At 43.3% G+C, this 25195-nt stretch overlaps 1 protein-coding gene across 2 annotated transcripts in view; it reads right to left on the reverse strand.

The window, feature by feature from the left end:
• Positions 1–25195, reverse strand: part of Ca8 (carbonic anhydrase 8) — a 91935-nt gene that overhangs the window by 44076 nt on the left and 22664 nt on the right. The gene's annotated exons all lie outside the window — the stretch shown is intronic.

Below are 25195 nucleotides of genomic sequence, written 5' to 3' on the forward strand. Positions count from 1 at the left end.
CCAAAGCATCTCTCTCTGCGTCTGCTCCAAACCGCTACACCGTCCATCTATGGCCTCTCCAAACTGCCACACTTTCTCTTTCTGGCTCTCATATTTATATCCTCAGAGCCCTAGACCATGCCTCTCTCCATGCAGCATGAGGCAGTCCGTGACCAGCTGTCAAAGGCCATTCTCTGCACAAGACAATCATCACCTATGGACAAACTAAAGCCCAGCTAAAATCCCACACTTGGTATTAAGACAAAAACATATTTACATAACATAACTGAGTTTACCAAGAAACCAAAACTTTCCTTATTGTAAAATAAGGATTGACTAAAATTTTATTTTCAACTGCTGAGTTTGTCCACAAGTTTTAGCTTAGTATTTTTATGGTAGCCTTGAGTGTGAGAACAAGTAGGTCTCTGACTCCTGTGCCTGCTCTTGGGGCTCTTCTGTTCGGTTGCCTTGTCCAATTTCGACAGGCTGGGTTTTGCTTCATCTCGTTATATTTTATTTTGTCACGTGTGGCTGTTTGTTATCTCTTAGAAGCCTGTTCTTTTCTAATGAGAGACAAAAAGGTAGTATATCCTGGTAGGGAGGAACTGGGAGGAGTTAGAGGGAGGTACCCTATATTAATTAAAAAATAAAAAAACTACAACTGACCACTAGAGGGAAGTAACAAAAATCAGTAATAGAATCGGCAACCTGAGGCCAGGCCGTGAAAACTCACCAGGGCTATTAATTATCCAGGTATAGCCTTTCTGAATGCAACCTCCTATCACTTCTCAATTAATAATGAAGTGCTGAATAATTTTAATCTTTCTTCTCTGGCTCCCAAACATCCTGTGGTATAACTAAGAACTGGGGGCTCCTGCTAAATCAACAAAGCGCTAAATCTGAGCGCTCCACCACAGGGTATTTTTATTCATCACACGAGAGTTTAAAGGACATTTTTCTCCTCATAACAATATTATAGGCTACTTTTTTTCAGAAATAAAACGTTAATAAACTTTTTTAAAGCATGACTTTTTGTTTTCTGTTTCTTTGGGGATGTGGAATCCGGCCTGATAGTCTTCCTAACTCAGTGGAGCCATCACACCTGCCCTTCAAGATGTTTGCACATTCTTTTAATCACTTAAACAATCTCAAGGGTCGCCACTGTCGTGTGCACAGTGCATGGCGACTGTTTCCAAAAGTACAGCACACAGAGCTGGTACCCGACAAAACCACATGATCAAGATCAGCACACAGCTTGTCACTCTGACAGTCGGTGTCTGGGTAAAGGACGAAGACGGCCTCTGTGTCCTTCCCCCCCCCCCGGTAACTGTTAACTACAATGTAATCACCATCAAAACGTCAGGCAAAACACCTGGCTGGGGCATCTCAGAACTGCCGTCAAGAAGAAAATGAGAAAACGTTACACACAAAAGAAGCTGAAGAACACCAGAGCATTAACAGTAATAAGGTTTCATAAATGGATTTAAAGACAAAAGAAAACTCCACAAAATTAAGGAAATATGAATAAAATCCAGACTTACTAATGTATTGGCATTAGCCCACTAATTCTACAAAATGTATACTGATAGGAAAAAATTGCTATGGGGCACATAGAAATTTTTTGTATATCCTCACAATTTTTCTGCAAATCTCAAACTGTTGTAAAAATGGTGATTTTCTTTCCCTTCAAGGAAAATAAGGAAACACTAGCATTTCAGCCATCTTCAGATAAAACTGACAACAGCTCTCTGTGGTTCCCCACATATCTAGAACAATAATTCAAAATGAAAGTAGCAAGACAGTCTCTACCTCCTTTGTCCAACTGGGTCTCCACCCATCACCTGAGACCTGGTGGCTCAGGGCCAAGAAGACTCAACATCAACAAGCATCCCATATTCTGACACTAAAGGGCCACCCTGGTCCCGAGACTTTAACTTCTGAAGATGTGTTCCCTCTTACAAGAAAGAGACAATGGGAGATTCCAGTTCCACGTAAAAAGAGATTAGATGGCTAATTCAGGTCCTGGGCCAGTTTCCAACACACCCTGGAAGCTGGCCAGCGCTGGCTGTCCCCACAGCAGTAATCAGATGCATGGTCTGCAGGATCAGCACACTGCGTTTCAGGATGTGTAGGTGCAACACACTGCATTTTTGCTGCTTCTCAGCTCGAGGCTTGCTCTGTTCCTCAAGGGCTTTCCTGCTTTGTCTACACTCGTCCTGTGAGGGACACTCTCACCCCATGCCACAGACTGGAAGGCTGAAGCAACAGGAACTCATTTTCTCATCATTCCAGAGGCTGGAAATATGAGAGTCAGGTGTTGGCAGCGTGTTTCTCCACATGACAGTTCTGTCCCTGGCTTACAGACAGTTTTGTCCGTGTTGTCACATGATCTCTCCTGCAGGTGTGTCTATGTCCTATCATTGTCTCTTACAAGGACACGGTTATACTGGATGAGGGCCTGTGCATAACAATTCCTCTCCTAATTGCTTCTCTAGGCATTTGATTTCCAACTACACTCACAGTCACAAGCACTGGCATCAATACCTGGGTTTCTGAGAGACACAATTGTGTTCATACCTTCGTCTGTCTCCCTTATCTGAGGTAAGCAAACTTGATGTAGCTGAAGCCAATTTGAGTTGCAAGCACCGTGCCTGCCCTGAGTAGCCATCATGCGTTTTCCTGCAGCACTGTGACCAGACCCTGGCACTGTCACCACAAGCAAAGTGCCTGAAGGCTTCCCTGCCACATGGGATAAACCAAGTAACTGCAACTTGGGTGAAGCCAGTGTGCTCACTGCCACTATCTAAGTGCTCTCGTTCTCACTCAAGTCATGGAGATCTACCAGTTTGCCTGCCCACTTCTGGTCTCACTTTTGTCTGTAACTCCTCCACGGTGCCTTATAGTACTCCATGTGCCTGATTCTTCAGTCTCCAGGCACCTTTCACCTCTGCAAGCCAGGTTTTCTCATGGAAATTTTCCAGAACACTTCTTTTTCCTGTCTCGCAATCACAGCATGGTTTGTTTTCGTCTCAAACTCCTGACTTATTCAGCTTCTCTTTGTTCCACACAGCCCCGCCTTTGTTCCTATAATTTTAGCAGTTCTTCCTTTAGAGGGATGTTGGTTCAGTTCTCTAGATCAAACTCAGAGATGTAGGGAAATCATCAAGGAATATGAAGAACTAGAATTCCTTTGTGGGGACCTAAGTTTGGGGATGGTAAGAGGGGGCTGAAAGACAGGAAGGTCTTACTGCAAGGTGCTTTAGATTTTTAATAGACCTAATATGTAAACACTGGAGTTATTACCACAGTCATTGTTATAATTTACCTCTTTAGTCGTTATTGGTATTCTGTACTGGGTCGGTTTCAGTCACCTGCTGGAGGTCTTGGAACAAGTACCCTCCACCCCCGGATAAAGAGATTCTGTTAATAAAACAATGCATAACTACAATGTTTTGTGAAGCACTCATGTATTATGGCTAGTTCTAATGGAGGCAGTTCAACAAAAGAATCTGGGGGCGCGAAAAAAGACTGCGGTTTACAAAGCGATGAAGCAACTGTAAAGGGACGTGACGCCGCTTTCCCCACATTTTCTTAAGAACTGGCTTCTGAGGGGTCCAAGTAGACAGCTATTGTGAGCCGACGGGCCTCAGCAGATGAGCTTCAAAGAGAGGGCTAAGAGTGCAGACTTGCTGGGGGCGTGTCTCGCTACTACAAGGACAGAGGGAAAGGCTGCAACCTGAGCGCCTGCAAGGCCGGACTCTCACAGGCAAAGTGCCCTCACAGACCTCAGCTGGGAATCAAGGCCTTAGGTTCTCCTTTCAGCCCTGCAGCCGCAGCCCTGTGAACTTCACAGCTCCTTTGAGCATCGGGCTCTCTGTAACCTTAAGAGCACCGTACTTCATAAGCTGAGTTCACTCTCACCTCTGTGTCTCCCCGTGCGCCCTCTCCTCCTATATGCTGTCATTCACGTTGGTTATCTGCAGCTCGCATGAGCACTGAAGCAGAGAGCTGCAGGCTGAGGACTGAGAGCAGTTTTCCCAGTTTTCAGTGCTGACCAAGCATTGCAGTACTGCTTTCTACTGCCAAGAACTGGGTGGCTCGTCTCTATATCCACCGGCAGGCTCTAGATGGCCCACCGTGCACAGCTTAAGGGGCACCGAAATACAGATGAGCCCTGGGGCCGCGGTGCAGCAGCCCCTAGTCCGTGAGGATCGTGGACAGTCTGCCTTGGAAACACATGGTACGGCGGGGAGCTGAGGGCTGTCTTGTACAGACTGAACCCGACTCATACAATGGCGACCAAACACCTTCAATGAGTTAAAGATTTGGCTTTCTCCTAGCACCGGTGTGTCAGAGCAGAAGAAAAGGCCCTTTCTGACTTGTTACAACTATTCCCCCACTCAGGCCCACTCAGTAAGAGACATACCGCGCAATGAGCCACCCTACCAGAGGTGCTGGATGGCCAGTTTCCAGTGTTATAACACATCAGACCACAGGCTGAGTGACATTCGGCCGGTTGTAACCCACCTTCCTCTAGTTTCACGGGAAATCTTTGGCTGAGTTTTCACTGTAAGGCTCACGGACTCTAATTTCCTGTAATTGATTAGGTGACTTTACCGTTAGTCCCTGGGAAACATTAATCTTAATATACTTAGCTCATAGCGGCGGGTAAGCGCGTCCAGAGTTGTGAAACTCTGACACACCATGGTCCTACAGTCATGTTGTTTGTCACTGAGAAAAAGAAAATTGAAGATTGCATGGCAGATTAACAGAAAGCTATCTTCAAGATAAATGAGGTTTACTGTTAACATAAATAACATGACGGCCTTAAAGTACAGAAGAATGAATCACAGGCATGGAAGAAGTTGTAAAATCTGAAAAGGCCACTGTGACTCACCACCCTCCCCAGCCCGGGCTTCTGCGAGTTTTCTGGAGTCGCAGAAAACTATCTGCGAAGCTATCTGCGAAAGCTTAATAGCACTTCCTTCCAGATGTCTTCTTGCTACCACAAACAACAGTGCTAGAACTGACACCAATTCCTTTCCAAGGTGCACCCTGGCTGACACTCAGCAGCGTGCTGCATCTCCCAGGCTTCCCACACCAGCCCTTATCTCCGCACACCAACGCCTTTCCTGTCCCTACCCATTTGCCTTACAGGGTCCCACTAATCTCTCCGGAGCCCAGCTTTCACATTTCCTCTGTTCAAAATCTCTAATTGCTTTTATTTCCTATTCCAATCATTTCACAAGCCAATGCTCAGAAGGCAAGAGTGACCCCACTGCCTCAGAACTTCTCCATTCTATTCACCTTCCAGCCTCCTCACCCTTCCCCACCCACTCAGATCCTCTCTGCCCTCTGGCCTTACTCTACATTTGATAGAAAAATAGACTAAACAAGGAGGTGAGCTTCGAGAGGGGCAGGGAGATGGAGGCACAGGTGAGAATCCGAACTAATGCATATGAGAGAATGCATATGCAAGAAAGGATGGATAGCTAGGATTCCCACAATATGCCATCAAAAGTTCAACGAGCTCAGTTTTAGACGGGACATTACATGTGAACTTGGTGCCATGTTCTAGACGGAGACAGATCAAGAGCCGCCAGGAGAATACAGATTACAGATAGGGAGGTGCAGCCTACTATGGTCTGATGATGCCCCCAAAAGCTTGCATGCTGAGTGCCTGGTCCCCAGTGAGTAGTGCCACTTTGGGAGGTGGTTAGAAACTCCAGAAGGTGAGACATACCAGGACGTATCATTGCAGGTTACCCCCGCCCCCCCCAACCTCATCCCTTCCTCCCCACTACTTCCTGGCCACCACAGGGTGAAGAACCTCCTCTCACAAGCCGGTGCTGCACAGTGTCCTGCCCAAGTGTACACAACCAAGTGGTCATGGACTGGACCCTTGGAAGCCACATTACAAAATGACTCTTTCCCCTGAGCCTGTTTCTCGCTGGCATTCGGTCACAGCAACAGGAAACTCATTGTCAGCTGACTCAGTGCACCTGTGGGCCCACGACAGATGACAGAGACAAGGCTGAGCAAAATGAGGCAAGGCCACTCATGCTAGGAGATGGGTGGAGCTGTCAGAAGACAGGAGCTAATGGGGAGCTGATGTGAGTGCTAAAGGACTGTAGCAAAAATCAGGAAAACCAGCACTCATGAGTTTAAGCAAAATTCTCCTCGGACTTTCAATCTTCTTCTCATCTACTCTTTTGAGTAGTCCGGAGCAGAGCCCTAGGGCATCACACAAACTGCTGCTGTGCATTTGGTAATCATATGCATTCACAATGACCTGTGAATTCAGAGGTAACTGAGTCTAAGAAAAATTTTCCTCCTCCTCTGTGGTCATGGAGTGCTTTCACCGAGCTAGGCTACCACAGCAGGCTCCCGGAGGATTCTAGCAACAGGTCCTGCTGTGTGTCCTGGGTTTGGTCAGCTGCTTTCCTCAGTGCCCAAAGAAGCCAACAGTGGAGAGTGAGGTGGTCTCCAGCAGGCACCATGTCAGCCTCGGAAGCTGCGTATCTCACCTGTTGCTCACGAAGTCCCAAAGCCCCAAAGCATGATTTGCAGAGCATCTGGAGGAGCCATGATTTTTAGTTTCCATGGTGCTGGGGATCAAACCCAAACATGCTAGGCATGCAGAGTTACAATTTTTTTAGGAATGAAAAAAAAAAAAATGAACTCATGCTATCAGAGACTGAAAGACAAAAAGGCATTAAATGCTGGAGTACAAAGGAAAAAGAAACCAAATGTGACAGAGTAACAGGCTGGAGTATTAAATAACAGGAAAGAGCTAAGCAGTGCTTCTCTCTGGAAGCGCCTTCGCTTTCAGTCATGGGGGCTCATCTGCAGGGAAACGGGGATGCAGTGCTGCACTTTAAGACTATCAATACGTGATGTGGTTGCTTTCCAAGAGGACGCCTCAAGCTGTGGACTGATGTCGCCATCATGCATGTGATGGAGAATGAGTTATCAGAAATTCTCTCTCAACCTGACGCCCTCTTGTCATGTTTGCCTACACTTGATTAGGAATCGTGTCATATAGGTAAAAGAGAAACAGGAGGCAACGATAGAGCAATAACAGAACGGCATTTGTAGTATTCTTTGGGCTAAGGCTCTACCCCTTCAAAGGCATCAGTTTTCTATGTAATTCATAAAAGGACTTTCTCTTTGGAGTAGCATGCTTTCCTGTCTGAATATTCCTTTTTTTCCCTTGTATATTGCTGCCCTGCGAGGCACAGGACATTTTCACACCAGTGGGTTCTCTACCAAAGTGAAGTTTCCTGTAGGAAATTCACCATGAAAGGTTCAGAAAGTCTTGTGAGGGCTGTCACGTGAGTCACAACAACAACAAAAAAGTGATATTTAAAAACATTTTTTATTACCTATAAGGCAAACAAACAAAAAACTTATATGAAAAAAATTGATGAAGAGTAGTGATAGTTCAATTGGTGAACAACCAGGGAGTGGTGGAACACACCTTAAATCCCAGCAAGCAGGCAACAGAGGCAGGCAGATCTCTGTGAGTTCAAGGCTAGTCTGGACAACATGCAAGTTCCAGGACAGACAGGGTTCCATAGTAAGACCCAACGGAAAAAAAGAAAAAAAACAAAACAACAACAAAAAAAACCTGTGTGTAAGTATACAAGGAAATTCAATTGTGTGGTGCTCTCTTTTTTCCTCATGTGTCAAAACTAATGTTTTTGGCATTCATTTCCTGGTTTCCCAGAAAATATCCTGTTACTTCATAAAGACCTGAATTGTGGGTTATGGATGCAATTAATCTGCTGTAACTTAATCTGTACTGCACTTACTATTCTGTAAAATAAAGAAGACAAAGTAAAGAGACTGTCAAAGCGTCTTGGCAGTGCCGAATAGTTTAGGTCTGTTCATTCGGTACAGTCAGTAAATAATGGTGACGTCCACTTTCTCACGAGGGACCGTAAGCCACATTTGAGGAAGGCACTCTAAGACAATGGCTGCACTCCTCCAAGCATTTACTGAACACCCACATTATCTAGCATTTTAGTCTGGTGTTTTTGACACCAGAAACACAAAGACTTCAAATCTTTTTACTAAAAAGACCCAAGGTATGTATAAATAAAAATATAAATTTTACAGCATAATGGAAGAAAATGAGTGGAAGGATTAGTACACAAGGAAAGAACAGGATGTTACAGTCTCTGTTCTCTGTCATATGGCTCATTCCTTATTTGCATATCTCTAAGGGTAGATTCTATCATGGTCATTGCCATATTTTGTCTCCTTTGAGGAACATGTAGAAGTTTAAGGCTAAGTGCGACAGCTGTTGGATGGTCAGGCCTCTGCAAGAGGCTCGGGTCTTCGAGAGACCTGCCTGTCTTTTGTACAGATTGAGCTAACTCCTGCTGTCACGTGTTTTCCTAAGGTTTCTTAGTTTCTGGGACAGTTTTTTTTTTTTTTAGGGAGTCACTCTCCATCCTTTTTTACATGTGTCTCCTCCCCCTCCTGAGTTCTGCTGCAGTGAAGAGCAGAAAGCGCTCAACAGCAGTGAGCAGCATCCAACACTGTGCTCTTAGAACTTCCGAGGTCCAGTATGGGAGCGAGATGAACCTCTTCATCAATGGTCCTCAACCTGTGTGTCATCCTCCATAGTAGATATTTATACTACCATTCACAACAGCAGCAAAATTACAGTTATGAAGTAGCAACAAAATAATTTTATGGTTGGGGTCACCACAACATGAGGAACTATATTAAAGGGTCACAGCATTAGGAAGGTTGGGAGCCACCGCTAGATAGACACATGCTATTGTCTCTACCCTTAAGAGTCAGTACAGTTGGTTTTCTGTAATAGTCTCTGTCTGATGCAAAATGAGGGGTAAGAGCTTATTTGTGGGAACTGAACTCAGAACCTTTGGAAGAACATCCAGTGCTCTTAACCTCTGAACCAACTCTCCAGCCCCACTTATTTGTGAGTATAAAAATAAGTATTTAGAATGCTATTGAGGACTGTGGTAATTTAGTAAAGTGTCAGTAGTAGGTTCTCCTCTTAAGATCCATGTCACCAGGCCCAGGTAATTATCTAGGCTTCAGTACTAGGTATGATTTCCTTCGTGTTGAGCAGGCCTTAAGTCCAATTACCACCAAGATAGTGCCTCTATTGCACCCCAAGATTCCAGTGCCATACTGCTTGTTGTTGTCGTCATTCATAAGTGTACGACTTTTAAAGAACAAGTAATTATGGGGCGAAGAGCCCTAACTGATACATCTACAACTCCTATGCTCTAAACTCAGGAAACAGCTTGGGAAAGGAGGCAGAAAGACTGTAAGAGCCAGAGGACTGGAAATCCGTTGTGAGCTTGTGTCTCCTAGAAACGTCAGAAAAGCTACTCCCGTGAAGTCTCTCCAGCTTGGCTGTCTAAATATGACCTGAACAAGAACAACCCAACAGACACGCCAGTGGGGAAGGAGGAAGCTCACAGGGCCTCAACCCTAGAAAAGGAACCACAGACAACTAAGGAGGGCCAGGAACAGGCTAAATTGTCTTCCTTGAGAGTAAGCTCCTAATTGTTGGTACAATACTGTGTGGTCCACTTACTCCTTCTGCTCAGTGTTCCAGGCTCCATCTTACAGCCTCCTTTTTTCCCCTTCCCTTCATAGGTTGCTGGTGGATGATCTTGTCTACTCCCACACTGTATCTGTAACCTAGATGCCTATGACTCCAAAATCAATATCTTTAACTCAAACAGACTCTTGAGAGTAGGTCTCTGTGCTAAACTGCCTACTATACACCCTCCTGCAAGGTACTTTAATGTTGGTGCGTCACAGCCCTCACTGCCCCACTGCCAGTGTCATTTCTTGGTTTCTCAGCTCTAACGGCAGAAGCCAAACCAGAAACCTACTACAACATGTCCTTCCTTACACACAGTCAATAATCGCATCACGTTCTACCTCCACCAAGCTCCCAAACTCACCCGCTTAGCCAAGTCTCTTCCGCTCCTTAGCTTAGGTACCTAAGCACACTTACTACCCAAAACTCACTGGCATCAATGCTTCCAAAGCTGGCATCTCACCTCCCTCTTTACCTTGCCCTGGTTCCTCAGAGGCCATCACTGCCCATAGGGTACATCTGGAATCCACAGCATGCAGTATCCAGACAGAACATCTTCCCACAGTCATCAAGTGTGACAAGCATGATTTGATTTACATTAACTATTTCAAGTATGGTGACAGTTATAGATGTGAGGTCGCTGTAGTACCAGGAATGCATAAAAAGCAACTTTAACTGGATCTCAAAACCTAACATGATTTCTTTTCTCTGTGCAACACCACTCTCAGTTTCTTATCCGACTCGAAGTTTAGAAACTTCATATTTTGTGAAGTTTATATAATCTCCTTATTCAGAACAATATTTTAGACCCAATTATCATATTTAAAATGAAATGAATTTATCTGGTAATGTTGAAAAGAGACAACATTTCACTTTAATTCTCACTTTATCTACAAGGGACTCATCTGTTAACACAGTTTTTCAATTTGAATTATCCAAAACAAAAATCGGAGCAATTTTATTAGAAATGAGAAAAGCACTGCCAGTAGGGGAGGGAGAATGAGATTCAGTCCTCATCTGAACCATTACCTTAGTTGCTTTGGACAACTTATTTAATGCTTCTTGGCCTGATTATGCAGTTGAAAAATAAACATTAAAAGTGTACATACAATGGACAAAATAAGATATGACACATACGTCTAGTTCATACACAGTCTTCAGGAGCATTCACACGAGTTTCACCATCCTCTGGGAGTCTGAGTGGAATGCATTTTGCTCTAACCTCATGCTCACAAGACAATGCATGGATGTAAAACTGCCCAGCAATATAACCCCCATCTTCAGAATATTATGAGGAGAGTGAACTTTGACAGGTTAAATCAACACTAGTACACACAGCAACACATGTAATAGAATTTTATCAAAATCACTCCCTGAGCTTTCTCTCCTCTGCAACCTCAAAACACGAAGAGGGGGCTCTAATCTGAAGACAAAAATGCTCTGTATAAGCACACCCCTATGCTCTTCTCACCAAGTACTTCCTTATTTACCTAAGTTTTGTAAGTCACTTTAAAATCAAAACATGCTAATCCAGCTCACTCATTGCTCAAGAGAAGAGCACAAAGAACTATTCATCAGCAAACTCACAGTGAGCCACATTACAGGTACATTTACTGTAGGCACTGCAGGGCCTGACATCTGCTGACATTCTCCTGCTCCCCTGGTGCTAGAGACTACGCAACACCATGAGCTAATTATGAAAATGGAGCTTAAGAAATCATGGAGCCAAACCACAGAGACCAGTTGCTTTTCAGTGCTATGAGAAGTTATCGTATCAGACCGCTTGACTGAAGTGGAATTTGAACAGAGACATTGAGAATTTAAAAAATAAAATAAAAAATAAATAAAGTGTTCAACCGGACACAGGAAAGAGATCAACCAGAACTCAGATAAGTTTAACCTACATTTTCTAGCACTAAACTTCAATTTTGTGCAGACTATGATGACACGGGGAAACATTTCTAGATAGTATACCTTAGACACAAGCCAAGAGTCTTCCTCAGGGTGGAGGTGTAGCTGAGGGTTGGTGTAAGTACATTCCGGTGTTCCCACAGGAACAGAGTAGCCTACTGGTGTGCTTCTCCTGGGCCCCTGGTGCTAAGCGATGCATTGCTCTACTCTTTTATTGCAGACCTCATTTTTGTCAGTAAAAAGCCCAAACTGTATCTGGCATGTGTATCTATGCATTGTGATGTACCCCTTAGGAAAGGAAAGCCCTTCCTTGCTCTACAGTAATGAAACGCAGAGGTAATTCCACTTTCTACAATTATAACACAAAGCTGAGTATAGTGACACATGCCTGTAACCGTAGCACTTGGGAGCTTGAGACAGGAGGATACAGATTTGAGGAAAGCCTGGGCCACATAATGAAAAATTGTCTCAAAAAAAAGTAAGATGATAAAAAAGGGGTGGGGGATGTCCAATTATCTTATCTTTGCTTCGATCTTGTAAGAGGCAGCAACAGATATGTTTAATCAATTGGCCATTAAGTCTTTAACAGTAATGAAGACTAGTTAAAACATTCTTCGATTAGGTAAATGGTAACCATTGTAGTCAACACTTCAAGATATGGTGAGGTGTGTTAAAGAACAAACATTCTGCTTACAAGAAAAGGTTTAAGGAAAATGCAGTTGGAAAAGTTAAAACGAAATGATTAAAAATGTCTACTAAACTTGTACAACCACTCTGGAAAGCAATCTGGCGCTTTCTCAGACAACTAGGAATAGCACTTCCTCAAGATCCAGCCATACCACTCCTAGGCATATATCCAAAAGAGGCTCAAGTACACAAAAAGGACATTTGCTCAACCATGTTTGTAGCAGCTTTATTTGTAATAGCCAGAAGCTGGAAACAACCCAGATGCCCCTCAACTGAAGAATGGATGCAGAAATTGTGGTACATCTATACAATGGAATATTACTCAGCAATGAAAAATAAGGAAATCATGAAATTTGCAGGTAAATGGTGGGACCTGGAAAGGATCATCCTGAGTGAGTTGTCCCAGAGGCAAAAAGACACACACGGTATATACTCACTCATATAGACATACAACGTAGGACAAACCCACTAAAATCTATGCATCTAAAGAAACCAAGCAAGAGAGAGGACCCTAACTAAAATGTTCAATCCCCACCTGAAAGGCAAAGAGGATGGACATCAGAAGAAGAAAACAGGAAACAACCTAGAAACCTGCTACAGAGGGCCTCTGAAAGCCAGAAGAAGAAAACAGGAAACAAACTAGGGACCTACCACAGAGGGCCTCTGAAAGCCTCTGCCCTGCAGACTATCAAAGCTGATGCTGAGCCTGATGGCCAACTGTTGGGCAGAGTGAATGGAATTTTATGTAAGAAGTGGGAAATAGTAAGAGCTGGAGAGGACAGGAACTCCACAAGGAGAGCAACAGAACAAGAAAATTTGAACATAGGGAACTTCCCAGAGACTCATACTCCAACCAAGGACTATTCATGGAGATAACCTAGAACCCCTGCACAGATGTAGCCCATGGCAGGTCAGTGTCCAAGTGGGTTACCTAGTAATGGGAAGAGGGACTGCCTCTGACATAATCTGATTGGCCTGCTCTTTGATCACCTCCCCCTGAGTGGGGAGCAGCCCTACCAGGCCACAGAAGAGGACAATGCAGTCACTTTTGATGAGAACTGATAGACTAAGATCAGAAAGGAGAGGAGAACCTCCCCTATCAGTGGACTTGGGGAGGGGCATGCATGCAGAAACGAGAGGGAGGGTGAGATCTGGAGGGGAGGAGGGAAGAGCTTATGGGGGGATACAAAATGAATAAAGTGTAATTAATAAAAAAAATGTCTACTAAAAGAAATATCCATTGAGTATATAATTAGATAGTGGCCCTGGCACTAAGAAGGAGTCATAGCTTATGGAAATGCAATGAAATACACACTCATGAGTTAGAGAGTTCTATTTTTGTGACCTATCTATAAAATTTTTACCCTAAAGATAATAATAATAAAACAAATTGAGCACAGTTGTGCACATACCTGCTGCAATCAGAAAAGTCAGGCTGGAGGGCAATTAGAAGTTTCAAACCACAGTCTCAGAAAGCAAGTATAAATAAATAAAATGAAGACTAAAACTGTACTAAAAGTGCAACCAATAAGGAAGAAAAATTGTAATTTCGCCTGTATGAAGCACTGCAAATAATACTGCCAAGAAAATAAAAATTTAGCCTAGGAAATTTGAGAAAAGATTTGTAAATTACTTGTCTGGTAAAGTTTTACAGCTCAACAGTAAGTAAGCCAAAATAACCTTTCCCCCTGCCCCCCCCCCGCTTTTTTTTCTTTTTTGTGATACTGGGGTTAAACCCAGGGTCTTACACATTCCACAAATGTTTTACAGTGAGGTTTATCCCAGCCCAATTCAATGTTATGAAGTGTAAAAAGGCTTTGAATTGAAAGGTATATAAATGGTCAGTAAGCACATGAAAAGATGTTCAATATAATGTAACCATCAGAAGGATGTTACTCAAAGCCATCATCCTATATTGTTCCACACATAGGAGCATGGCGATACTCAAAATTATAATGACATGTTCATCAGAGTACAGAGAAATCAGGACCTACAAACTAGAACTCATAACACTGTAAGTGGAACAGCTACCATACACCTTGGGAAGGAGAGGAGTTAAGTACTGGCTGGTTTTATGTCAACTTAATACAAGCTACAGTCATCAAAGAAGGAACCCAAACTGAGAAAAATGTCTCCATTAAAATCCAACTGTAAGGCATTTTCTTAATTAGTAATCAATGGAGAAGGGCCCAGACCACTGTAGATGATGCCATCCCTGAGTTGATGGTCCTGGGTTCTATAAGAAAGTAGGCTGAGAAAGCCGGCGGGGGGGGGGGGGGGGCAAGCCAGTAAGCAGTACCCCTCCATGGCCTCTGCATCAGCTCCTGCCTCCAGGTTCATGCCCTGCTTGAGTTCTTTTCCTAACTTCTTTTGGTGATGAACAGTAATGTAGAAGTGTAAACTGAATAAACCCTTTCCTCCCCAACTTGCTTTTTGGTCATAGTGTTTCACTGCAGTAATAGAAACAGTAGCTAAGATAGCATAGGACCCGGGAACTCTTCTCCCAGGTAGATAAACCCAAGAGAAATAAAAACATGTACATAGACAGATACAACATTCAATAGGCCACATTATTCATGAGCTCTATAAAACAGAAACTCAAAGATACAACAGATAATGAGTCTATCAGGAGAGCCTATCTACCCAACAAAGCACTCTGCAATACCAAGAACAATGTGTGGGGGGGCAGCCACATTCTTATGCCAAGGTACAAAATTCAGGAAAAACCATAGAGACACAATCCCAGTCTCTAGGCAGGCAACTCTATGAGACAGAAACTCAACCTTAGGCTCCAGAGAGAGGGGACAGAGAACAAGTGCTTCAGGGCTGGGGGCAATAAAAGTTTTCTAAAATTGTAATACAAGCTCAGGCTGTGTATATACCAAGCAACCGACCTGCTGTCTGTATAAAATGCAAGAAAATATTAAGCCTTCCTCTCACTTCTAAGAACTAACCATCAGGACTGGGGCTTGCAAATACCAAACCAAATGGAAAAATACAGACCGTTAAAGAGGCGGAAAACAGCCCATGTACATCATAGCTGGTCAGTGAATCACCCAGGACCGGAACTGTCCTTGGCGAGTTCTAGTTCACTGGGACTAACTGCTTCTTACTGTTTTCCAGTTGCATCTTCCACTCTTTACTGGAAACCCACTCCTAAAAGACAGAGGATGCTGACAAAAAAGCTCACACACAAAAAACTTAAGAGAAAATTTCCTGATATTTGCTGAAAATAAGGTTTTATTTTAAAATAGACAAGGAAATTGAGATCACTGCTGATTTAGTTTTTCACAAAAGTAATCTAAAGACATTCTCTAGAACATTATGTGCAGTATTCAAAATAAAGACTTGCATAGTTTAAATCAATTGTCACGGACAAGATACTATGCTGCTCAGGGCTGGGGTTGGGGTGTCTCAATGGGTAAGAATGAGGACCTGAGTTTGAGTCTGAGAATTCACAGAGAAGCCAGGCATGGCCAGGGATGTTGTAAAGCTCAGAGCTGGGGGAGGGGCAGAACAGAGGATTCCTGGAGCTTGCCTATCACCAGCCTACCTACCCACAGGTTCAGTGAGAGACCCCACCTCAAGAGGATAAAGCAGAGAGTAACAGAGCAGACTAGATGGTAGAGAACCTCTTCCGGCCTCCACATATAGGCAGAGATGCCCACGTATGCGCATATATCACACACACACATCCCACAGGCACACACATACACCCAAGAGAGGAAAAGAAAATCTATTATCAAAGGCCATTTTAAGGCCATATGCCTAAGTATCAAGATATTAAATCTTTCCTACTCACATCGAATAGCTTACTTCCTAAATAGCTATCTACAGATTGTATTAGCAGAAATTTGTTACTCAGAGGTGTATGAGAAATATGAAAAATGAACTGACTGGGAATGTGACTAAGAATAATATGCTATGATTGTAGCTACTTTCACGCCATGGCAGCTAGGCACACGAAACAGCATTACTTATGGTCTAGTTTCCTTTTGGCAAAGTCTAACATGAATAGGCTTGCTAAGCATCATTCCATAGGCCTGTGATGCCAATAAGCAATGGGACCAGGACACCAACTTAAAATTACAGCTGTTACCTATGGCACTATCATTTCCACAGAGCCCAGACTGAGAGAGACATAGGTGAAAGTTAGCCACTGCCATGAATCTGGTGTGCTCTATTCCAAGCTAGAGATCTATAGCCCCAGTCTCTTCCTGGACATTTTATGGGAAGAATGGCAACTGTCAAATTCAAAACATGCCAAAAAATGTGCATCCTTATTTTCCCTGGCAGCACTGTCCAAAAGCTCCACTCTTCTTCCAGTTTCCAAGTCACGTGCTCCACTTCCCTCTGACCTCCAGGCAAATCAAAGACTCTGACAATCCTTCCCTCCCTACCTTTGCTCTTTGCTCCTCTTCTCTCTGCCAAGAACACCAACCCATTGGAGACTCTGTAAACAACCACACTGGGCTTTTAACAATGATCCCTTAAAATGTGTCACCTCTCTTGACCAAGGAAACAATCGCACTAGAGGCAAAGTCTTCTGGGCATTGTGACGTCTATCGATACGTCTGTGAAATTTACCGGTACTGAAAACTGTCTGGAACATACATAGTAGGCACCCAACAAATGTGTAGTGGCTCAACCCAAACTCAAAGCCGAGACAGTGGCCAGCAATACCCCTCCGCTCTTAGTTAGACACCATTTACGTACCAAACGTCTGACCACAGCCATTTTTCAGTGAAAAGCTGAAAGTTAAGCTTCCAGTCTCTGTCCTTAACCAGCCATGCTAAATTCACCGCCAGCTACCTAATTTCCATATCTGCTAAAACCCAGCAAGAGTAGACCATTATGAAATAGCTGTATTGCTGCATTTATAGACATGTAGCAATATATAACTATTTAGTTACATATATTTTATATGTACAGTTATATTTATGCCAATAAGTTTCTATAAAAGGTTATAATGAAAAACCAGCTGGGGGGAGGGAAGTTGGGGTTTGCCTCTCTGTTTATATGACATGTGCACAGAGGCCCAGAGACACTGAAATAGTGAGCCATGTAGCTCTCTGAACAGAAAGCAGTCTGGCTAGCAAACAGGAAGTCTCCAAAGTGGAAGAATGACCTCCCTGTCACCTTTGTGGCCTCACTACCTGGCACTACGCCTCCCATTCTCTCATCTATTCTTTACTGTTTTACCTGCTTGTTTTATTTATTTAAAACCCACAGTCTGCCAAGAATTGCTGTTCTGTAAGACGTCAAGACAAACTGCGACGTACGAAAATTCTTAGAATCTAGCGGAGTTTGTTTTAAATTTAACACCCTCACAGCATCCGCATGACTGTTTGACCCTGAAAACTTTCTCCCGCTTCTTCTGGCCTCCTTGTAGCAGCATCATTAATAACGTCGTTCCTCTAGGGCTTCACACTCAAAATTCGCCTCATGAAAAGTACGATATACATGCTCACTAGGCTTCATGCCAAATGGTCTCACATATCTGGTCAGTCTTTAACCTATCTTTTTCTACCTTCACTAAAACAGACGGCTTGGAGAGAGGAGCAGAGTCGTTTGCCATTCTCTCAAATCTACACATCCCACGGGATGCAACACTCACTTGCTCAGAGGCGAAAACCTACAGTCTTCTGAAGTCAGACCTCCTCCCGGTAAGGAAGACTGCAATCAAGAAACAATACTCCAGATCCCCAAGTGCTTTTAGCCCTCCCTAGACCAGGACCTCCAGCAAGACAAATTCTAATCACATTAAATAAAATTCTGTAATTGCTTGACACAAAACTAGTTTTCACTTCTATGTCAAAATTAGGTCTCTATTAAAATTTTGATATAGGCAAATGTAGGAAATCCAGGAAAGCTCATGCTTCCTTGATTGCTGCTTGCAGTTCAATGTCTTTCTTTTCTTCCCCTTTTTATTTATGATAACATGGAAGTTACGAGACCTCCCTCTACTGGGCACGTGACGAAACATAGATGTCTATGTTGGAAAATGCCGCAGGTAATGGAAGTACAGATAAATAAACAGAGGCTCTGGAAGCAGCCATCAACAGCAGCAAGGAGTAGCAAGTGCAGGGAACAAAAGTACTGAGATTAAGCCCTTCACCAAACACCAGCAGATAAGACAGTGTGGCAGACGTTGCCTAGGAAACCAAAGGAGAAATACACATTTTCCTGTGGAGATTAATAAATTAAGACACTTGCACTAAAGAAGGGAGGGAACACTCTAAAGCTTAATCTCCCCCCCACTGACAATACGAATCAAATGCAATTAACAATAAATAAGAACTAAAATTGATAACGTTGAATTAATCCACACTGTTACACAGAGAGACGTTACTATTCTACTTGAAACTCAAATTATACACAGCTTAGCACGGCTTCAAATGTGTTTGTGTAGCCATGAGCACCTTTACTAGCACACCGAGAGGCTGGACCCCCTACTATTATTCTCTGTACAGTTTGAAAGTGGGGAGAACTGAAAGCACTGTAGACAGTTACAAGGTAACGACTCCATTGTTAAAACCTACTGACTCATTCATCAGCACCACACAACTATCTCCCTACTGGGGCGCCTCACTTTTTAACTCATTACACAAATAGCATCTCTAATCCCAAAATCCGGAATCCAAAATGCCACGAAAGCCAAAATTTTTCCAAGCTAATATGACATCACAAGTTGAAAATTGTTTCATGTATATTGTAAATGCAGTAAAAATTCGCCTTTAAGGTCTGCGTGTAAAGTGCATGTGGCATGCATACAAATCTCCTTTTGACACTTGAGCCCAGCCCCGTCGTATCTCACGGTTACCTGCACGTATTCTAAAATGTCAAATCAGAAGCACTTCCGGTGCCCAGCATTTTGGATTAGGGACGCTCAGTCTGTAAGAACTCCATTATTCCATTACCCATTTCAGGAATATTTCATTACTCCTGTTCCATTTCTCAGCATACCGGTGGCTTGTTCTAATCTGCCTCGCCTATATATCTTCTATCACATCATCCTCACACCTCTCATCTTCCCCCTCCTCTCTGCTCCATACCTACTTCACCACCCTAAACTCACCCTGAAATCCACCTGCTTAAACAGGCCTGTACCTCCTCACCTCCTCCAGAAAGGAGAGTCTAATTCTGAGGCAACTCTGTATTATTCGGTGCCCCTTCTCACCCTGGATCCCTAAATAATGCTACTCCTTAGCCCAGAAACAGACTTTGATGCCTTGTTTATCCATTCTACTATCAAGACCTAGTCCCAAAATCAGGTCTTTTCTAGTTTTCTCCAAGCCTAGCAGAAATCCATCATTCCGTGATACATATTCTTCTCTAGCACCCACACCCTAAAAGCCTTTTTCAGGCAAGCAGCCATTTTGAATCAGTCTTCCACCCTGTGGAGAATGAATACTCCTTTGTCATCCTTGTCAACCCCAAGCACAGCAGTGAACACGCAGCCATAACCCTGGCCTGGCTTGCTCTACGATGCCATTTAACGACAGTCCAGGTATCAAATATGTTTCTTTCCTGGTGCTCCCATCAGACTCAGAAGTCGCTGGAGACAAACACTGTCTTCTTGCATTCCGTATTTCTCACGGGGTGCTGCTTCTTGCACACAGACACAAACATCTGTTCACTGAGTGCATCGGCTGCTCCAGTGCCTTCCTTCTAATAGACTCAAGCATCAGAAACACACTTCTCCTCTTCCGGCCACAGTTTGAATCTGGAATGTTCTCCACAGGGTCATGCTCTATGTGCTGCTTCCCTCCTAGCTCTACCTGGAGAGGCTGCAGAAGCTTCAAGGAGATGAGGGCTGGCTGAAGGGGGAGACTGGAGTAGACCTTTGAAGGTCAGGCCTGGACTTTAATTCCTGCTTCCTGGGGTGTGAACAGCATCTGCAGGCACTCCTGTTGCCACACATCACACACACACACACACACACACACACACACACACACACACACACACACACCGAGCAGGATGGACTGAGACCCTCCGAAACCGCAAGCCAAAATAATTCTTTCCTCTTTTAGCATACTTCTGTCAGATGCTGTGGTCACAGTGACGCAAAAGTAACTAATGCATAGCCCTGCGTGGAAGATGCCTCCAAACCACAAACGCTGGAAAGGAAACAGCTTGAGGGTGTTGGGCTGACAAAGGTGACACACAGCTATGAACATCATGATCCTCCTTCCCTATGATTCACTGTGCCACCATACACAGGAGGCTTTAATTCAGCAGAGGAAGAGTGGGAACACAGCTCAGGTGCACATCGGGGCTGAAAAGTCCATCGGGAACAAAACCCACTGACTACAAAATTTGAGATATCTCTTCTCCAGAACAAGGTGGATAACCGGTCTTTGTTTTGAAAAATCATTACAAAATATTTCCACTGCTGAACAACCCAAATTAAGAGGAGGACTGGTGACTTAAGGCCTGGACCAAGGCTACGGGTGCTGAAAAGTTTGACAGCTATAAAGCACCCTTTGTTAATACCCACAGTTCAGTGACTGGCCCGGGCTGAGAGGATGGAGTGGAGAAAATCTACCTAAATGATTAGAAAGAGGAAATGGGAAAGCTAAATCCTGGCAGGATTCAAAACTCTCTGCCCACCCCACCCCGCACCTCCCCAAATCTTTTAAAAGGGAGGTGAGGCCTCACAGATGGCTAGGATAAATGGGTCTGCAATAAAGGGAATGGGATTGTCTTTGCTGGCGATGGTCTTCTCTCTAGCATCTAGTGCCATGCCAAGCAGCCTTAAAGGGCGAGAGAAGAGCATGGGGCCGTAAAGGGTAAGTAGAGAAATCTGGGGAACTGGTGTCATTCACAGGAAACATATCTTCCCTTTTCCTGGTTTCTATAACAAGAGTGGGTTTTTTGTTGTTGTTGTTTTGTTTTGCTTTGTTTTTTTCCCTATACAAAGCCTGCCCTTTTCTTTACATTCACCCTTTTTTTCTTTTACACATGTGAAATCTAAGCTACTCTCAGGAACTTAAGTACTTAGACTGTCTGGGCTATTCCCTTCCTTCCACCTGTAAACTAACTGCACAGGCACAACCGCCTAATGCTCTCCACTCCCCTTCCTGCCTCGCACTGTGCCGTCTCCGCTGTGTTTCCACTCAGGGCAAACGGATGCTTCACAGTCCATCTACAGGCTCTCTCGATGCCTTATTTCTCAACAGTTCAGAGGACACCCTGGGGACACTGGATCTTTCCATTGGCTTCCCTCACTGAACTCACCAATGCAGAGTTCTCAAAGAATATCCCTGGGAAATGCACTAACCCTGGAGCTCATCAGTCAGTGCCACTGAGTAAGTCATTTCATGTAGAGGTCTTCGACTTAGTAGGCAGAGTTCAGAGAATTGCTGCGGGGTCTCCAAACACAGACATTAATGAATGGGAAAAGGCCTCCCGATACAGGTCAGGTCTTAAGTATCTTCCGTCTGTAGTTAATGTTTATATTTAACTTTTCTTTTAGGTCCTTTTGGGCTTCTAAGTAACAGCAACCCACAGCCCTAAGTTACAGCGTTTACATCGCATACATCCAGCTATGCTCATGGAGCGTTTTTGAAAGTGTTAAATAAGTAGCGGACCGTGCTTAATAGCAATAGATTCTAACATCATAGGAGGAACTGAGTATTTCCAATTTCCAACCCTTACACTATAAATTTCTTTTTAGTGTTGGAGGGGGTGATGCATACTCTTGTTTACATGTGTATGTGTGAGAGAGAGAGAGGGACAGAGAGAGACATGTGATAAGCCTATGGAAGCCAAAGGTCAACTTTGTGTGCCTTCCTCAATCACTATCCACCTTATTTTTGTTTTCTTAAAGACGCGTCTTTTTACTTAATTGGTGAGGTCCAGGAATCCACTTATCTCTGTGCCCTGGACTAAGTTTAGGGACACAGGCTACCACTGAGTGTTGAGATCATGAACTCAGGGCCTCTTGTTTACAAGGCAAGAATTTGCCCACTGAACCATCTCCCTAGCCCCTACATTGCTGGTTTTTACAACTTATCTCTGCTTCGCATCGTTAGGGGCAAATGTATGTATGTATGTATGTATGTATCAATATACGTATCAATGAAAGAATTTAAGTTGAACAACCATGTGGAAACTGAACAGCAAATACAATGAACTAGAATCAGAATGAAGCATTCTCTGACTTACAGCGCACACTGCCAAGGCCAGCTGCCTCCTGAGAAATCATGGCCCCACCAAAAACTCATCTTTCTCTCTGAGAGTATTGGATATGTTGTCATAAGGTTTCTGTAATGAACTTTTATTGTGTAAAGCCCTATGAAACCAAAAGAAAGAATATTGAAGCACATCTAAGAATTAGCTAAAACACAACCATCCTACAAACATCACTGTACTTTTTTTTTTTTTTTTCCACCGTTCTGAGAATGGGACCTGGGTGACACCAGGCAGGCTTTCTACCACTGTCACACACCCAGTCCCTAACCTGTAATTCTTCGAGCACTAAAACTTGCATGTCTCTTGGACTAAGGTGTTTCAAAGCTAAAATCTTCTAATACCCTCTCATTAAGCCAGCAGCTTAATATTGTTAGGTCATTATCCTCCCAGAGCAGTGTTAATTTTCACTACAAAACAGCTAACGGTTGGAACATGGTCCAGGAATGGAATCATGTGAGGAGAATTCTGAGGGATTGTGAGGAAACTCCTAGAAAACAAGATGAGTTTTGTGACCTCAGTTTCTGCAGAACACAGAATTGTTCTTGGGATGTGTTTTCGTGCCCCACCCCGGTATAGCAAATAGGAGTGAGTTTACTTCCGATTCTCCTTATCGCTTGCTGTTGTTATGCAGTTAAATGTTTAAAACATCTGTTATATACGTCTATTGAGAAACATGGTTTTTGCCACATGCAGCTTATCCTTGTGATTGTGCTAAAGTCATGGGACCTTTACTCACCTGACCTCTCTCAACCCTCAGAGGATAAATTGTCTGAGGCTCTGAATAAAGTTGGCTATTACATGAGAAAGTAGTGTGCCTCATTTACCGGCTCCACTGTCCCAGGTCCCAGTGCCTGCAGATCAGGAACAACTAACGATGGAAATTCTATTTTATATGTATGCAAAATAATCATAATAAAAAAGACAAGGGGTAAGAGGGCCTTAGAAATGGATACTGACTAGAGCCTAGTCATTAGAGTCTAAATGCCAATGTATTCAAATGAAGAGGAGGGAGAAGTTACAAAGATCAAATCAACACTTTCTACTTTTTCTCCATGAAAACCCTCAGTGTGTCTTATTATTTGCAGTATCTACAAGATTTTATCGTCACAGCCACTGAGATCCATCACCCCTAAGATTCTCCCATCTCTTCCTAGTCATAGGGATTATAGAAGGGGTGACCTTGCCAACCTCTGAGCTAAATTCTCACCCATTACATGGGAATGTGAACTTGGAAACAATTCAGCTTACTAGCTTCTTACTAGCTTATCCAAGACTGAAGAGTTTACATGAAACCATTCCTACTAAACTGCCCATGGTTCCCAAATAAACCTCCTTTCTTAACTCTTCCCTGTTATAGCTTTCTGTCCTAAATCTCACTGGTCTAAATCTGTTAGGTTACTGAAATTCATTTAGCCACAGCAGCCTGTGCCTGGGATATGCCAGGCACAATGTCTTTCACATACTACTTTGATATTCTGTTTGGTTAGCAAACAGCTGCATCTCAAATGATGTTTACATTCTAATACATGTCTTCAAAGAGTATTCTCATTAGTTTCTAATGGTAAGAATTTGCATATTGTATGGACAGGTTAAAGGGTTAAGGTCCTCTCTGTATCACAGAAAGAGTTGTATTTTCTAAATACTCTCTCTTTTAGAACAAAACTGGGGAAGAAATCACGTATGTTACATTACATTCGAGCTCCCCCTTTATGCGAAAAATTCCACACTCCACGTTGCATTCATCACTAGTACTTAGTCAAACTCCTGAATAGTAGTAGGTTTTTAAAATGTGTTTTCAGATGGATGGATGGGTGGATGGATGGATGAGTGAGTGAGTGGATGGAGCAATGGATAAAAGATGCACAAAGAGATGAAAACTTAGAGACAGCTTCTCAGTTGCATACTAAGTATCAAAATCAATGTTTATTATCTGAAGGCATATTGAGAAGAGACATAATTTACTACAGATCGCCAGTCTGTTAAAGCTCAAATCTCTAAGACCTAGATGTTAATTGCATACCACAAATATTACAGCCCTACACTGATTTGCTTTGTATCACAAAATCAGCCAGAATATGAATACTTCTTCCAAATTTAGCTTGGCAAAACAACCTTCTGTGTATCTTTATACAGTGATGAAGAAGAAGCTGCCTGCAGATAAAAAATCAGAGGTACCTTCCAAACGAAAGGTCAGATGGGGGGGAAAGGCGGGTGCCCTGGCAGTGCAATACAAATGCTGCAAGAACATTTCTGTTTGCTCAACATTGTAACTTTATCTTATAGTCAGTAATCTGGTAGGCAACCACACACACACACATGTAATAAATGAAATGAGTAAATGATGCTGGATCGAAGCAAAGACGGTGGTTTTCATGGAGTAAAAAGGCAAGTGTTTGGTAGAATTCAGTTAACATGAAATTGTTGCTGAAATAAAGACAGTGTCTACAGCTGTGACCACTGGAGAGGCCAGTGGTCAGTTTAGCCCGGAGGCTCCATGTGTGAGCCCCATGGGGAATACCGGGATACTAAATAATGTTCTTTCTCATTGGAGAATAATAATACTTTATTGGTAATAATACAACTGATCAGAGAAGCCTAATGTTCAAATTGTAGTTTCTCTTAGCAGTCTTAGCTCCTCTGAATGTCAACTCTTCTTCCCCTGGCACCTCAGCAAAAAGTATTAACTACGTGTGCAAAGAAAATCCCAAACTTGTTGATTTTCCTCATAAGAATTGGCCTGGGGAGGGGGCTCTCCTTGAAGCAGACATTGATTCTTAGGTTCCTTCCTTCCTTCCTTCCTTCCTTCCTTCCTTCCTTCCTTCCTTC

The sequence above is a fragment of the Psammomys obesus genome, unplaced genomic scaffold (genome assembly GCF_907164565.1).
Source record: "Psammomys obesus unplaced genomic scaffold, mPsaObe1.curated_primary_1811, whole genome shotgun sequence".
NCBI lineage: Eukaryota > Metazoa > Chordata > Mammalia > Rodentia > Muridae > Psammomys > Psammomys obesus.